We start from the raw sequence: 16,611 nt of genomic DNA, 5'->3' as shown, positions 1-16,611 counted from the left end.
CAAATACCAATTCGGCTGCAACAACAAATCAGCCTCTAATTGATTTGTCTTTGACAAACTCAACCAGTAGTGACTCTCAATCGCCTGTCATGCAAAGCAATAACACTATGACTGCAAAGAATGTGATGCCGTTGAAGTCTGCCAGTGAAACTGTGCCTACTTATGCTGACGTCACTATTATGGTGAAAGGTAATAATAAACAATCTGCATCTGATGACGTTGCTTCTGCCAGTGAGACCGTGCCTACTTGAGCTGGCGTCACTATTATGGATAAAGGCAACAATAAGCAATCTACATCTGATGACGTAACTTCTGAAATTAAGACAAACAAATCCAAGAAGGCTGCTACTATCGTTGTAGGCAGTAATGTAAATGCTGATCTTAATCTAGCTGTTCGCCTAAAATGGTTACATTTATCCTCATTCAAGCCGTCAGTTAATGCAAGTGATATCATCAGTTATGTATCAAAAAATGCGAATATTTCGCCATCTCTTATTCATTGTTATAAGTTAGTAAAGAAAAACACAGATTCTAGCTCGTTAGTAAGATGCAATTTTAAACTTGGGGTCTCGACTTCAATCTATAGTAAATTACTAGACTCTTCTATATGGCCAACTGATGTTAAAGTAAAGCCGTTTCGTTTTTTTCAAAAGGGCAAAGGCCAAACGCTCAACCCCTAGTAAATAATCGGCAAAATTCAATTTTTAATAATGTAAATATTTACTACCAAAATATCTCGGGGATGAGAACTAAAGCTAAGGATATTTTCTTAGTCACTTCGCGCTGTGAATATGATGTGTATGTCATAGTTGAGACCTGGCTCAACAATGATTTCTTTGACGCAGAATTTTTTGATACTACTTTGTTTCATACCTATCGTAAGGATAGGGATCCAATCAAAACGGGATGCCAAAGAGGTGGCGGGGTACTAATTGCCGTAAGACGTACCCTCCTTTCTTCTTTCGTTCAGCTCCCCAATACTGACTCGCTACTGGACCAAATGTGTGTCTCTATTTGTGGGCTGTTTGGAAAGCTGTTTATTTGTGTTTCGTATATTCCGCCTTGTAGTAATGAGTCTCTGTACTGCGCGCATGTGAATAATATTTTTGAAGTTTACGAAAAAAATGTAAACAGTCATTTTTGCGTTTTGGGTGATTTTAATATGAACAGGGTTGTTTGGTCAAAATTGCTAAATGACAATCTATTAACACCTATGAATGTAAATCATCAACATGAAATATATTTTTTAGATACTCTTTTTAGTGCCAACTTTGTTCAGATTAATTCATTTGTGAACCAGCTAAATAAAATACTGGATCTTATTTTTGTCGATGAAAATTTAATTTCTCACTTATCTGAGTGTCAATTTCCTATCTGCAAATCGGACATGCACCACGTACCCTTATCTTTATTATTAAAATTCTTTGAATTTGTACCTAACAACAATACCACTCAAAATACTCCCTCCTACAATTTCAAAGATGCAAATTTTGATGCACTCAATTCGAGTATTGCTGAAATTGACTGGAAGTCCATTTTCTGTGCTAAAAATGCCTCTGAATGCTTTGAAATTTTTCTGCTGCAGTTATCTGATATATTTAGTAGAAATCTCCCCCTTCTTCGAAGCAAAATACATAAATTACCCTGGTACAATACCAGGTTAAAAAAGCTTAAAAATCTTAGAAATAAGTATTTTAAGTTGTACAAAGCAACCAACGACTTTTCATTTAGAGATCGATATTTATTATACATACATATATATGAATCAGTTCAATGTGCTTGATAGGTTTTTATATAATAAATACATCTCCCGTTTCGAAGAAGAGTTAAAGCAAAATCCCAAGGCCTTTTGGAACTTTGTCCGTACAAAAAAAGGTTGCTCCAATATTCCAACCTCTGTCAATTTTAATGGCATTAGTTCAAACAGTTTAGTGGAAACAGTGAACCTTTTTGCTGATTTTTTCAAATCTAATTTTGTTGTTGACTCTAATATTTCTGATGTTGGGGTTGGTTCTGATACAGCTAATTCCTTGGACTTTGGCTCATTATTGGTATCGGAATCAGATATTATTATTGGCATCTCGTCCCTACAATCTTCTTTAAAAAAAGATATTGATGGGCTGTCTTCTTTTTTGGTTAAAAAATGTAGTAGTTCGCTATGCGTGCCGTTGTGCCATATCTTTAATGTGTCATTGTCCACTGGCGTTTTCATTGATCGATGGAAATTAGCTTCTATTACTCCAATCTTCAAGTCTGGAAATAAGAGCGAGGTAGCAAACTACAGGCCAATCTCTAAACTATCAACCTGTTCAAAACTGTTTGAGAAAGTAGGAAAGGAGAAGTTGGCTTTTGCTATTAAAGGAATAATCGATCCATGTCAGCATGGGTTTGTTGCGTGTCGTTCAACAGTGACAAACTTAGCTGTTTTTTCGCAATACTGTGTTTCTGCTTTTAAGGATGGGTATCAAGTTGATGCTATATATACAGATTTCTCTAAGGCGTTTGATACAGTGTCCCACAAGATACTTCTTCAGAAACTTGAGTACATTGGTTTCCATTCAGCTTTTCTGTCATGGTTAAAGTCATACCTGACAAACCGAATTTTATTTGTTGAAATCGAAAATATGAGGTCGTATGAGTTCTTGGCAACCTCTGGGGTGCCACAAGGTAGTATTCTCGGTCCAATCTTATTTGTTATCTTCATTAATGACGTCGGCTTATATTTAAAGCATTCAAATTATTTACTTTATGCTGATGATTTAAAACTGTTTAGGCGTATCACCACTGTATCTGATGCATTGCTCCTACAGAGAGATTTGGACGCTCTTAATGTGTGGGCTTTTAATAATCATCTGAGACTTAACAGTAGCAAATGTTGGCATATAACGTTTTCTAGATCTACAAGTGCGCTTACGTCAACATACTATATCGCTAATACATATCTTGCCTCGGTCAAAGAATTTCGTGATCTTGGTGTCATTTTCGACTCTTCGTTCACTTTCGTTAACCATGTTAACTATCTTATACCAAAAGCGTATGCTAATTTAGCTTTTTTACGGCGTTATGCGAAGGATTTTAAGGACCCATACACTAGGAGTATATTGTATAATTCATTAGTGCGATCTAAATTAGAGTACGCCTCTATCATATGGAATCCCATTTACAGCACATGCTCTGCTAGAATTGAAAGGGTTCAACGTAAATTCATTCGATTCGCCCTCCTACCCCTTCATTTTGTTAATTCCCTACCACCTTATATAAACAGGTGCATGCTTATAAATGTTATGCCACTGCATGTCAGACGCTCAGTACAACATTTAATGTTTATTTACGATATTATCTCTGGTACTATTGATTGCTCAGCTCTGTTGGAGCAGTTAAATTTTCTAGTTCCTAGTAGATCTCTACGCTCTCATAATATATTCTACGGTGAAGTTCTGAGAACCAATTACCTTAGCTTTGCCCCTCTCACAAGAGGTCTCGAAGAGTTTAATAAAATTTCCAGAATGCTAAATCTTGACTTTGCAATGCCCAGGCCTTTGTTTAAGTTACGGATTGAGTCTTACTATCGAGACAATTTATCTCATCCTTGAATTAATTAATTTTAGTTGCTTAGTTTTAAGTTAATTTGCAAACTTGTAAATCTAGTCAGTAAGGTTTCTGCCATTGACTCAATAAATATGAATATGAATATATCTATCTGTTTGCTTCGCTTTGTGGTTACATGGTTATTAACAGCAGATTGTGCGCTTTGGTTGTCGCAAAATAAAAGAGTTCCATTTCCCACACAATCATCGAAATTCATTTCGCATAATAGGCTACGATGGAATGAAACTTCATTTGCTGCCTGGCACGTTGCTATATACTCAGATTCCATGGTACTTAGGGACACTATTGGCTGTTTTTTAGACTCCCATCCGATCAATCCATCACCAAGAAATAATTCGTAGCCACTGTGAGATTTCCTATCTATCGAATCTGCAGCCCAGTCAGCATCCGTAAAACAAGCGAGATTTTCTGCATCTGATTTATAAGTTATTATGCCTTTTAGTTTGGCGCTCAGGTATCTAAGCACACGCTTTTCAGCTTGATAAAATTCACTGTGTGAGTGACTATGAAACTGTGATAACTTAGACACACTATAAGCAATGTCGGGTCTCGATATAGTTGCCAAATAAGTTAACGCCCCAACCAAAGATTTATATTCACTCATATTTGCCGTCTTTCAGTGAGTTTTAAAGCTCCAGCTCACGCTCAATTATCACGGGAATGCTCTAGATCATTGAGAGACTTGAGAAGCAGATGTCGTGAAATTTTCGCACACGTGAAATGTTATAGGAAGATGTCGCCACTGTCTTTCATTTAACTCATACGGCGAAAGGATAAGCAGCGACATCTATTTTTAACAAAGTAGGTATATTAAAGGCCACGTTGCCAACCTAAAAATAAGTAATTAACACATATCTGGCTCACAAATTGAACCAGACTTCTATCAGGATTTATCTGGCTCAAATCGTTGTTGTTGCATTTACACGCAAAATTATTTATCTGGCTCAGGATTTTGCCACCGGATGATAGCTATTGTCACCCTTACATATTGTATCTTTTCAATTTGTTAAAACTGTTCCACTACAATACGGAGTTGATGCTCCTTTACAATCGCTCATATTTCAACGCTTTAGCAATTCGCCTACGTATCGGTTCTGATGAATACCGGTAAGACCTGAACGCTCAACTTCGATATCAAGGTAATATTTAATTGGTCCCCGGTCTACCGCTTGTACCTGTTCATTAAGCTTCAATATAATATTACGCATCGTTGTTTGTGTAGAGCAAGCCAAAATAATGTCATCGACATACAAGCTCAAAATATTTATATCATTATTTTTACGCATAATATAAACGCAGTTGTCTGATTTACAACGCGTAAATCCCATTTTACATAAAACGTTATTAATTTTTGTATTGCAATATCGTCCCAATTGCTTAAGTCCATAGAGCGACTTGTTTAATTTACATACACGTTCAGGGTATACCTCATTTTTGAACCCTTCCGGCTAGCTCATATAGACTTCTTCCTTCAATTCACCGTTTAAATACGCAGTAACAACATCAATGTGGTTTACATATAATTTATAATTCGCTGCAAGGGCAAGAATTAGACGAACGGTTGAAAATCTTGAAACTGGTGCATATCTATCATAAAAATCTACTCCAGCTTGTTGAGAACACCCTTGAGCTACGAGCCTTGCCTTACATTTTTCGACATTACCATCGGAATTATATTTCTTAGCGAACACCCATTTGCTACCAATGACGTTTTTATTCACGGGTCGGTCAACTAACGACCACGCATCGTTTTTCAGCAATGAGTCATATTCCGTCCGCATGGCATTTCTCCACTCGTCAGCTTCACTTCCACTTAAAGCTTCGTTAAGGGACTTTGGATTTTCACACAACATGTTGAAAAGCTCAGGTAAATCAGTTACAAATTTCTTTCGCCGTCTCCCTACTTTGCCGTTGCGACATATTCCCGGCCTTCCCCGCTTACGCTTCCCAGAACTATTTCACCATCATCGCTGTTTTCTTCCAAGCCTTCACTCTCCTTGCTCGCTTCTCTAGTAGGTAAACCTGTTGCTTGATTTGGTTCATCCAAATAACAAGATTGTTGTTCGGTTTCTAATATAATGCTATCGTGTTCTTCGACACCACTATCACCATTGCGATTGACCAAACTATTCTCGAAAAATATAACATATCTTGCTACGATTATTGATTTTGTACTAGCATCATACATTCTATAACCTTTCGTTTGGCTCGCAAAGCTGACAAATCGCACTTCTGTGCCCTTAATATCAAATTTTGATCTACCAGGTTGCTTTCTAGGTACAACGGCTTTACAACCAAAACTTTAAGATGCTTAATATTGGGTTTTATGCCACGCCAATGCTCATAAGGTGTTCTGTCAACTAAAACCTTAGACGGACATTGATTTCGGATATATGCAGCTGTATTTACCGCTTCGGTCCACAAACTATGAGGAAGCTTCAAAGAATACAGCATGCATCTTGCCATTTCGACAATAGTCTGTTGACCCTTTCTGCAATACCGTTTTGCTCAGGCTTGTAAGCCACTGTGGTCTCATGTACAATACCATTTTTGCTACAAAATTCTTTAAAGCTCGAGTTTACGTATTATTTGCCATAATCTGTGCGTATACATTTCAACTTTCGATCTGTTTGCTTTTGCGCTCTTAGCACAAACTCTTTAAATTATTTAAATGCGTCTGACTTTTGTCGTAGAAATCGTATTTCTATATACCTACCATTCACGAACGTAATAAAATAATTAGAGCCGCCCTGAGACTGTGTACGCATTAGCCCACAAATGTCGCTGTGAACGACTTCTAAAATATTTTTTTTTTCGTATTTATCCGATCAGTTAATTTATCTAATTTTATATATAATAAGCTGGTCTGATCTATTTATGTGGGGTGCGAATAAGACAAAGCTTTTTCCACCTTACAGCTCAACGTTTCGCTAAGATTTTCTCAGCATCTGCAGGAGCGTAACTGTAAGTTTATTTAAAATTCATAAAAAGAGCAAAAATACAAAAACAAAATTAGTAGGTGTTACATATAAGTGCACAAAGTTTAAAACACACATTAAACATTTATATCTAACTTACACTGAAAATGGTAGATTTTTGTTACATTAAATATTTACGTTAAAAAAACACTAAACAATTATATTGTTGCATTAAATTTTACAAAAACATAAACATACAATGTTGATACCATCATTCGTGGTACTCTTGTCATACTAAACTAAACTATAAACATAACAAATAAGTCGCGGCTATTTCATCGGTGTCTTCTTTCTTGTTAATCGTATATTCCCTTTTCTGCATTATACGTAGGCTCTCCAAAGTATATCTCGTATTTCCTCTTCGTTCCTTATCTAGTATTCTTGTGTTGGCAAAATCAGCTGTGTGGTTGTTTGTTATTGCATGCTGTGATAGTGCTTTGCTGTGTTTTTGTTTTCTTATATCAGCCTCGTGCTCTGCTAGTCTGGTGCTTAAATTTCGCTTCGTAGTCCCGATATAAATCTTGTTGCAATTCTCGTTGTTGTTGCCTTTGCAAGTTACTTCGTACACTACATTACTTTGTTGTTGCTGATCTATTGGGCTTTTTGTTTTTGTGAAGCATGTCGCTAGTGTGCAATTCGATTTGTTGGCTAAGCATAAGTTTGGTTTTTGTATAATGTTTGTGAAAATTTCTGAGAGCCTGGGAACGAATGTGACGCTAAAGTATCTTTTGGGTTCATTTGTCATATCTGTTGTTGGTGATGGATTTATTATATTTTGCATTTCTATTATTTTTTGTTGACTTGTTGTTAGGCTTCTAAAACATTTGATGTTCGCACATTTGCATACCGTGGAAAAGGCTTTTTAGTTATTTTACATATCGCACACGTCTTGCAATCAAAATCAATACATTTATTAATATCAAGCCCTCTAACCATACATTTATTCTGCAACAAAGTTATGTCTGCTTTATTTAAATGGCCTAACCGCTGATGCCATTTTAACATATCATTATTAGCAGATGCTATGTAATTTACGCTTTCATAACTTTTATTTGCATTTAGTTCTACAACAAAAAGCCCGTTGCTTAAATCTGCTTTTAAAATAGTACTGCCTTTGTTATCTTTTAATATTGCATTCTTTTTGCAAAAATATACGGAGTTTTTGTTGCATATTATTTTGCTTACCGACAAAAAATTTTATTTTAACTTCGGTACATACAAAACGTCGCGTAGTTCGATTGACGTGTATTTTGAACGTAATAGAATGACACCAATACCTGTAGCTTGCACGATATCACCTGATGCTATTATGATATTTTGTGAGTAGCTTTTAACTGAGTGAAAGAGATTCTTGTCTTTGCACATGTGAGAGGATGCTCCACTGTCCAATATCCACGAATTATTTTTGTTTTCGTTGTTCGCATCGAATGCACTCATGACTGCTGATTGCTGGCTGTCTAATCTGCATTTAGCTTTTACATGCCCTCTCTTACCGCACCTGAAACATTTAACGTTACTCACGTTGCGCTTGTAATTGTTGTTGTCGCCTTTCTTGCGGTCACTGCTACTGGAATAATCAGCATCGTTGTTCTTGTTCCAATTACCTTTTGTCGGCCGTTTTTCGTCTTTCAATTGCTTCTTTACACCAAATACCTTCTCATTGCCTTCATGTTTTTCACCTTGACGTTGCTCTTCTTCTAATATCTTTACCTTAAAAATTTGCAGTATCGGAAGCTCGTCTCTACTCTCTATTGCTACAAAGAAAACTTTCCAATTCTTCTGATAGACTGCATAGCAATAATATACTTAAAAATCTTCCGGTACAGTTACCCCGATTTCGTTTAAGTTGTCCACTATTGACGAGTATTCATTTAGCTGCACTGAAAATTTGTCTGTCATGTTGAATTTGAATTTTACCAATCTTTTGAAGAGATTCACCTTGCGTGCCGGTCCGTCAGCATTATACAAATTCTTGAGCAAATCCCATGCTGCTTTTGCGGTGTTGCACTTTTTCAAATGTAGGAGCTCCGAAGCCTTTACACTTAAGGTGAATAACGCTAATGCCGTCTGGTCAGCAATTTGCCATTTAGTTTTTACATCAGCTGCAGCACCAGAATGACAAGGCTGTATTATAACATGCCAGTAGTCTTGTGTAATTAAAAGACTTTTCATTTGCACAGCCCATGTGGTATAATTTTCACCGTCTAGCTTTTCAACTTGGCTGTAAAACGCACTCATCTTTACACTATACAGTCTCAATTCTTCCTTATTTTATTAATTTATTTCAAAATTTGTAACGCGTACTTTAAAACGTTTATAAAAATATTTATTTCAACTCCACTCGCGCGTCTGGGCCCATAACCCTTGTGAAACTTACGCGCAGTTCCGTGTAAAGAAAAGACGACCGTACAATTCAATAGTGTTTAATAAAGTGAAAATAAAGAAAATGATTACAAAGTATAATAGCATGTACATATTTGTATGTATGTAAAATAGTTACATGAATTAGTACACAAGGAATACAGTAAGAGCATAAGTGTTGTATTTAAAAGTATTCTACATCGTTTGACGCCTCTTCCGATTTTGTTGGACGAGTATTAGCAGTCCAACCCTGCTTTAAATTGTTACATATAATATTTACATATAACAAAGAGCACATAAATCTCCATGTATTCCAGCGTAAGCGTCGCAGATTGTAATCTTCCCGCAGGTACAATTTAGGGAATGTGTGGAATAATGGTATAAGTCGAATTACACCGTTTTTCCATAAATAAACTAAATAAAAAGAGCACGATCACATACATATACCATATTAATCTTAGAAAATAATAGTGATATTTAACAAAGATATTAGCTTCATTTATGGAAAAACGGTATAACTCTCTAACAAAATTTTGCAGTATGATGCATCGAAATGGTATGAAAATATATTCAATGTCGTGGACCAGAAAGAACTGAAAAATAAAAGAATTGAATTGGTTTCAAAAACGACTAAGCAGACAGAGAACTCCATTGTTAAAGATAGAAAAAAGGTTAAAAATGATAAAAGTAGTAAAAAAATTTCTAAAAATAACAAAAAGAAATAACAAATAGTTATAAGTATTTCTAAATAATAGAATATAATGTATTAACAATGGTTATTAATGTATCTACTATTTTGTTTAATAAAGTATCTCAAAAATATCAAAATATTTGATATTCGATCTATGTAATAACGGTATAACTCAAAAAAAAAAAATCATCCATTTTCTAATAAAATTATGTATATATAAAATTTGTTACTTTTTCTTATCAAAGAATCATACTATCTAAAATCCTACCAAGTAGGATTATTATACATTTATTTTTACCTGCATTGTTAAGTTTTTTTTCACTTTTCTCAAAAGGTTGATTCTTGAGTTATACCGTTATTCCACACATCCCCTCAATTGTTTGTTTGTTAAGATTACTTTATTGGATTCGTTAGGTCTACCATGGTCTGCGGTTGGGTGTTAAATTAAAGTAAAATTGGTCCGAGCGAAAACTAGAAGCCCCAGGAAAATTAAACATTTAGTTTTGGCAACTAGGAGGATCTCTCTACCACCTATTATTTATATTTATTGTCAAAGCACTGTGCACTCATCACTGGAACTACCCACGTCATTTTCTTGGAATCAGCACTTTTTTTTTCCTTGTAACTTCCTTTTGGATATTTTTAAGCATTTATTCCACATGTGAATAAATAATTTATATTATTTACAAATAGAATATGACATTTAACTGTCAAAATATTTATTACAAATCACCATTCAATCTATTTCGGTCTGTCATAAATTACGATACGTTACTGAACGTACGTCATAATACCAATATTGCCATACGTACGATCAGTCACGTAATCTTTATTCCTACAATTGCTCACGGAATGTGTAATTCGAAGCCAGATAAATACACTGGATCACAAATAACAATTTTTTTTCTGCACCAGAGACGCCATTGTGAAATTCCTATATAAAATCACCCCCTGATTCCGAAAATCAGGGTTATTTTTTATTCTATGGTAACTTTTTTGAGATATTTACGAATAACCGTTTTTTTTTTCAAAAAAAAAAAATTGGTCCACTTAATCATATATATCTCACGAACGAATTGAGCAATTCCAAAACGGTTTGAAGCTTTTAACAGGTGATAATTTGCTATAAACTGTGCATACAACAGCTTTTGCTAGGCCCTGCAAATTCAAAGATAACGAACAATTGTTGCGGATTTTTTCAATTTTTTTTGTAGAAATATAAAAAATGTGTACTTTGCGAGGAAGGATCTCGAAAATTTTTTATTTTTTTGCGGATTTTTTTTTTTGCCTCTAAGCTCTGTTTTAGTACAAAAAAAAAGCTTTCATTCAACAAAATAGATGCACTAATACAAAAGTTATAAGCATTCAAATAAATATATCCATTTAATACTTAAGTACCCTACTGGTACATACGTGTTAGTTTTCGTATATCAGTTAGTTAGCAGGTAGATTTTCGAAGGGTTATTAGATACAAAAAACTGTTACGCCCCGATTCTAGTGTGGTAACAAAATTCTTCACCACGGTAACGAAATCATGTGGCAATTTTACACCCTTTTGGTATTCTACCCGCGAAAGTAGCCGGGTAATTTTTTACCTACAAAAGTAGGTGGTTACATCGAAATAACCACACAACAGCTGTTGTTTAGAAAAAGGCAAAACTGAAAAATAAAGAATTGTAAGCGCAAATAAGTAAAGATAATGTAAAGTGTTGCATCTTTCTATATATATTTGTTTACATTATGTACTTTCACAGAATAAATTACAATATACCTATGTAGAAACTTATCATGCATAATATGCATATACACATCGACCCGTTTATTCGTTATCCTCGTATCTACAACTGAGACATTTTCTGTAAGGCGAACACGGTTGCCACACCATGTTTTCATTTGGGACCAAAATTCATCGAAAAGAGGACAACATTTTTGTTTTATTTTATTAGTATAGGATACAAAATTTTAGGATGTTTCCATATCAAATTTTACTACACATAGTGAAGACTTTTCTTTAATTCTAGCTGAACAAACAAATATATGAGCACGCAACCAAAAATGGTACTATATTATTAAATAGGATCAGTCTATGTCTTTCACCAACCAAACGTTGTGAACCTAGTTTTGGTCACAAAGCTATTGGTTCTAGCATCTTGTTGTTGATTTCAATGAAATAAAAGGTAGTGTGCAATTAGGTTTTAGTAAGAAACGGTTCAAAATTTGCGTTCTAGTGTTGCCGAACTATGTATGTGGAAAATTCAGTAAATCATAAATGAAACTAGGCAATTTTGTTAGTGCTATTTTTATAGATGCTTACATTTTCCCTTAACGTTTAAACTTCATATCAGAGCCTAGATTTAGTAAGTGTGAGTTTTGATCACAGGCCTCAGGAGTTCTGCTAGCACCTACGGGAATAATTTTATACAAAACATTTCTTCCGAAATCAAATCTCTTTTGCATTTGCTTCCTTCTCTCTTCGAGTTAAAATATATTTCTAATGCCAAGATACTTAGTTTTCAATTACCTACCTTGCGTGGCTTAACACCACAGTAGTTCTGGAATTCCTTGAACTCATTGAGCTGGGTGAGAAAGATTTAAATATCAACGTGCCAAACGAGAAGTAATGCATAGAATTTCTTTGTATAAGTTTTGAAATTGTTAGGCTCACGGCAGAGTGCTCGCTATTAGCTATGCTAGGCGAGAAGCAATTTTTATTTTTATATATTTTACATAGTGTTGTATAACCCATCGAAATATCAAGCCGTTATTAATATTGTTATAAAACAAGAGTTTTTTTGATCAGTCGGTTATTTCATCAACAATTAGAAAAATTGAGATTGCCTTTAATCAGGTAACTCGCTACGTATTTGGGTTATGCAGGTTCGATCATATTTCTGCGTGGCGGTTTCTACTCTTAGGATGTGACATATTCGCCTATCAGAAGGCTTGAAGTGTAATTTTTTTGTTCAGGTTGATTTCTACTAAATCCCCACCGTACTTATATGAAAAACTCACATTTGCCAGATCTCTCAGGTCATGTAGTATAGTTGTACCCAGCTTCAATTTTGTTGTCTCTACAAGGCTGTTTTTCATCAACACCATACGTATATGGAAGTCAATCCCAGCTGCAATAAGGAACAATGTAAACCAAAGCAATTATAAGCGCATTCTTTTCAATTATTTCTCTACACATTAATCTTAATCTGACCATTTTGTTTTTGTTTTTCTTTTTTACTCAACTTTTTCCCAAGTCGTTTACTTTGAGTATAGTTTTAATTAACTGCCTTTAATATGTCTACTATATCTATATATAATTTATATCACTACTACTGTACTTTGTATAGCATCATTAACGTAGGTTAACTTTCGTACTGTGTATCCATTTTTTTATCCCAAAATTTTATTCAATCTTGTTAAATACATATCTATGAGACTGTTTGTTGTACTATAAAAGATATATTATCTTACTGTACTAATGCAATTTCTAATAAATGAAATGAAATTAACGACAATGTGTTTGCCAACACTTTTCTTTTTAATGCCTGGCATAAATTATATCTTAGGTGTAATGTTATTGTTCTGGTACATTTTATTGACTGAGCAATTTTTTATGGTGAGAGTTCCATTGAAGTAAATTCAAAATTATATGGGGGCTAACGAAAGTGTGGCGAATTTTTAGGCAATATTGTGAATTTTTACCTGAGAGAAAAAGAAATAAAAGTACCAATCGTGGCTACTGCCTAAAACGGACCAAAATTTAAGAAAAGGGACCAGCGGACCAAATGGGGTTGGAAGGGACCATTTTTGGTCCAAATGGACCAAAGTGGCAACCGTGAAAGCGAAGAAAGCCACCTTTCAAATTTCTCTACAAACACTGGTGAGTTTTGCGGTGATTACAGCGTTACCAGTTGGTCCAGAATCGCGGATAAAAGAACTAGTAACGATATTCGGTTACATAATGTTCTGGATACTGTTTTACCGGTAATACTCTAAATCGGGGCGTTAGTGTCGTTTTCTCAAACCCAGGTACATTTCAAGCAAGAGCATGTTTTTAAGGCAGGTCTTTGTAGAACTAGGGAACCTTTTTGTCTAGGTAGGCTTGAATTTTTACTTGATCTAAGTATAAATAATAGTACATGCGCCTTGTTCCTTCATAATATCTGCAAGGCCCGCCGGATACTGATCACTTTATAATTGCAGTTTATAACCCGTCATTTACTTAAAAATATAATATGAATAAAAAGGCGCGAGAGTTTGAGTGTACAAATGATCCAGATATGTTCTGTTTCATCTGCGGTCAATTTATCTTTAAAAGGATGCGACGTGTGTTTTCAAATCCTTTGAAAGTTACATACTATAAGTATTTTGGAATTGAGCCTAAAAACAATGAAAAACCATGGACACCGAATACTGTGTGTACCACATTTCGAGTCGAATTGATTTTTTCGGAAACCGGAACAAAAAGGTCGTAAAAATTAGGAATTTGCTCCCTTTTAATGCATAGCTGACTAATTTCTGAAACGATCTATTTAGGCGACATATGAAATTTATTACACCAATAAAGTGGAGAGAAACAACTTGCCATTCAACGGACTGCATATTTGTACTACAAAAGTACTTGGGGTTGGAAAGTCAAGAAAAGTAAGCTATGCGAGCGTATCTACAGTGTCATTACCAGAACTAAATTCAACGGAAGCTACATTGCCAGAATCAAATTTAACTTTAGTTCCGGCTCCAGTTTCATTCAGCCCAATTCTGAATATTCCCATGGGAGTTCATCTCCCACAAATTTGTTTCTTCCAATTATAACCTCCCTGGGAGAAGATTTTTCCCAAAAGTTTTGGGAAGAAGAATTCGAAGTTCGAATCAGCTGTTTCGTTTACACGTTTTTATTTAGCGCGAGAAAGAAAATTATAAAATCATCAATTTACCTACAAATAAATTATTACAATTCGCGTCTGGTCGACTGCGCGTACCCGCAATAACGTAATACACTTGTGATATATTTTCTACGGTTTCTATCTTTTCTAGACCCAAACACATAAAATTTTAAACATTTCCTTGTGCGCGGCATTTTCCAAACAAAACTGTGTTACGGAATATATGCCTTTTTTACTTAATACAGTGTTATTTCGCGGGGTGATCAGTTGTGGAAGTGGTTTTTGTTGTAGAAGTGCTTCGCCCCATGAAAATCCAAGGTGCAAGAGGATAGTATTTTGGCAGGCTTGGTGACTATATCGGGGATGCGTTGCATACAATCGGCCGGCCAATTGCTTTGTAAGTGGTAATGAGCGTTTACTCCAAGTGCTTCCGGCAAGAGATTCGAGGATTTTATTACGGCTGTGGATTTTAGGAACAATTGCAGTTGCATGCTCCATATGCCATAGATCATGGTGGGAATTGATTGGCGGTAATTCTATAAGACAGCATGACACTGCTAATACGCGTCCAAAAATATCGAAAGAAGTGTCAAAAGACGCGCGTATTAATCTCGACAACAATAATTCGAAGCCAGAAAATAAAAATTTTATCTCTGTCCGGAGATATTTGCAGTTTGGGTTCCCACAATTGTGAACATCAGTATTTTGCGCGGATATGGTTTTGGTCTCCAAACCGGTGTTGGACCAACCCAGGGTAATTTTTTATAAGCGAGACCGAAGGCCGCCCACGCAGAAAGGTGTTCTGCACGAAAATACTATGGATACCACCCCCGGTTTCGGATGGACCCGCGGGTCATTTTTCAGTTTTTCGTTAATATCTTTTGAAGGAGTTAAAATTTTTATTTTCCGGCTTCGGATTATTAATACTGATGTCCAGACGAATGTTAGACATCTCCCTCGATATTTTTTGACGCGTATTAGCAGTGTCATTTTGTCGTATAGAATTACAAAACCGCCTAAGATAATGCGATTATCGCCAGTGAGTAGTGCGTTGATGTCAGGGCAGTATCCACTGGAGCAGCAGGTAACAAGGGGTATGTAGATGTTGATGATTTCTTAATTTACATCGCCTGGCCGGACAGATGTGCCTTGATGTTCCCGAGTGTTTTTAACTTGGCTTAGAAACGGTAGAATAACTTCTATGCTTTTAACTTTTTTTAATAGGAATTTTTTTAGAAGACCATTATGCATTCCATAGCATTTCGCTTAGTGGTGGAGTGCGAGGAAGGGTCAGCGAGAGTTAGGCGGAGACAACTGCGAGAGGATATGAATCTTTTGGCGCTTCCTGAGAGTTTGCAAGTTAAATTTAAATGTTTAGCTATCAAACCCTTTTAAGATATTGGATTTTAATAGGTTTTTAAGTGCTATAGGGTGAACAAAGTGGTATTTAGATACCTGTCAGATATGCTAACTAGCGCTTTTCTACCAATAAAAAAACAATCCGCAGTACCACCAATCGTTAAACTGAGTGGGTGCTTGCATTTTTTTGCTGAAGGAGGGTACCAGACTGGAGTAGGAAAAGACGCCGATGTTAGTTTGGCACAATCCACCTTTAGTAAAGCCCTTACGGAAGTGTTAAACATATTTGAGTCACAATTATGCCCCGAGTGGATAAAGGTGTGCGATACGGTCGATGAAAAAAGAAAAATGGCTATGGACTTTTACATTAAACATGGTATTCCTGGCGCCGTGGGTTGTATCGATGGCACCCATGTGCGAATTCTTGCACTCGCACAAAATGCACACCTCTTTTATAACCGAAAAGGATATCACAGTTTAAACGTTTTGCTTGTAAGTTTGTCTGTTTTAGTTTCTTAAATATTCTGAAATATAATTTATATTCACATATTTAGCTTTGCGATAATGACATGAGGATAAGGTATGTCGACGCTTCGCATCCTGGCGCCTGTCGCGATTCTTTTATTTGGAATACCAGCGACCTACGTGCCCACTTTGAACAGGAGTACTTGAGCGGAGCAACCAACTTCTGGCTTTTAGGTAACATTTTACGGAATTGCACTTGTATAACATTTTT

General features: G+C 35.6%; 1 protein-coding gene across 1 annotated transcript in view; it reads left to right on the top strand.

Annotated features, from left to right (window-relative positions):
• The window catches only part of LOC137240646 (E3 ubiquitin-protein ligase highwire-like), a 36,446-nt gene that overhangs the window by 11,156 nt on the left and 8,679 nt on the right, over positions 1–16,611 (top strand). The gene's annotated exons all lie outside the window — the stretch shown is intronic.

Source organism: Eurosta solidaginis, chromosome 1 (genome assembly GCF_040869045.1).
Source record: "Eurosta solidaginis isolate ZX-2024a chromosome 1, ASM4086904v1, whole genome shotgun sequence".
In the NCBI taxonomy this organism is placed as follows: Eukaryota; Metazoa; Arthropoda; class Insecta; order Diptera; family Tephritidae; genus Eurosta; species Eurosta solidaginis.
The sequence above is the reverse complement of the archived record's forward strand: the minus strand, read 5'-3'. Positions and strand labels throughout refer to the sequence as shown.